Below are 1,981 nucleotides of genomic sequence, written 5' to 3'. Positions count from 1 at the left end.
GTTGCCCTACGGCGCCGTAGTGGCATGCTGCATTGCCATACAGCGCGCTATGATGATGTAGCAATCACATGGGTCTACACGTGATTGGCAGCTACATCGCCATAGCAGGCTGTGTGCAGGGTACACGGCACAGTACGGGTGGTTACATACGGTGATGTATAGGCACGCTCGCTGTCACTCACCTGACTTCATGGATTACCCTTGGTTGGTAAGTCTCAACCTACACATCTCTCTCTAGCTTTGGTCCCTCAAAACTCTTGTTCCACTGCCAAGGCAATGTTATCTCTCTCTAATGCACTCGGATCATGAAAATTCATGTGCTGCCATAATTAGATTTGTGCAGGTGTGAAATGAATTGATTAAATTCTGGAGTCAATGGAGTTAGAAAAGGAAATGCTTCTCTTGTACATGTGTTGATTTAGGATATTTGCTGCAAGTGTACCAATCCCTGAGCCGCAGCAACGTAAGCACCTCTGGGGAGCCAGCGTTCTGTTTTCAGTAACTTTTTTTTTCTTCTTCATGGATTTCATGGACATTGCTCACTTTTCCCAGGCAAGGCTGGATTTCACAATTTCTGCAAAATCCCAATTTCGGTAGGTCCCTAGTTATGGACAGTGATTTTTGTGTTCTGTTGTTGTGTAAAGAGCAAAAAAGACAGCATGTGTAACCTGAAGGAATTGCTTTGGCAGAGGAGGATGCAAATGTCTTTACTAACATATAAATCATGCTACCTATATGCACTGCTACTCTAGCAGGGGTCCTAGTGGCTTTTGAAATCTGACCCAAGCTGAGCACCACTAGAGGGCTCTCAAACTCTTAGAAGATTATTACTCCTAGTTCTGCATATCATGCATCAGTATTGCAGCACTTAAGCAAGGAATGTAATGGGATTTTTTTTCATTAAGAATGTCTTCAAATTAGGGTTGAAAGAGACCTCAGGAGGTCATCTAGTCCAATCCCCTGCACAAAGCAGGACCATCCCCAACCATATCATCCCAGCCAAGGCTTTGTCAACTCAGGTCTTAAATGTCCAAGGATGGAGATTTCCCAGCCTCTCTGGGTAACCTGTTCCAGTGCTTTACTACCCTCCTAGTGAGAAAAGTTTTTCCTAATATCTAACCTAAATCTCCCTTGCTTCAACTTGACACCATTGCTACTTGTTCCATCATCTGCCACCACTGAGAACAGTCCAGCTGCATCTTCTTTGTAACCCCCTGCAGGTAGTTGAAGGCTGCTATTAAATCCCCTCTCAGCCTTCTCTTCTCCAGACTAAATAAGCCCAGTTCTCTCAGCCTCTCCTCAAAAGTCATGAGCTCCAGTACCCTAACCATTTTCATTGCCCTCCACTGGACTCTCCAATTTTTCTACATCTTTTCTATAGTGGGGGGCCTAAAACTGGACATGGTACTCCAAATGTGACCGAACCAGTGCTGAATAGAGGGAAATAATCACTTCTTGCAATCTGCTGGCAATGTTCCTACTAACTAACACAGCCCAGTATGCTGTTAGCCTTCTTTGCAACAAGGCCATGTTGTTAGCTCATATTCAGAGTACGGTCCACTGTAACCCCCAGGTCCTTTTCTGAAGAGCTGCTGCCTTAGCCAGTTGGTCCCCAGCCTGTATTGGCACGTGGGATTGTTCTGTCCTAAGTGCAGGACTTTGCCCTTGTCCTGTTGAACTTCACGAGATTTCTTTTGGTCCAGTCCTCCAATTTGTCCAAGTCTCTCTGAAGCCTATTACCCTCCAGCATAATTCCTAGTCCCACCTTGCTTGTTCCAGTGGCACATCTGAAGTGCAAGCATAATGGCTGGGTCTCCCAAGGCTAGATTCCTTCTGAACTAAAGACTAAGAGCTAGGAAAACAGGACTCTAGATAGGAGTGTCAGGGTTTCCCAACAAGGAAGAGTACCGGATCTGTCCATGGACTCCTGAGTACACACCACCTCCCAAAGGAAGGGCAACCTAAAGAAAGGACCATTGTA

Source organism: Gavialis gangeticus, unplaced genomic scaffold (genome assembly GCF_001723915.1).
Source record: "Gavialis gangeticus isolate Ggan-Ray unplaced genomic scaffold, GavGan_comp1, whole genome shotgun sequence".
Lineage (NCBI taxonomy): Eukaryota > Metazoa > Chordata > Crocodylia > Gavialidae > Gavialis > Gavialis gangeticus.
Note: the sequence above shows the minus strand (reverse complement) of the source record.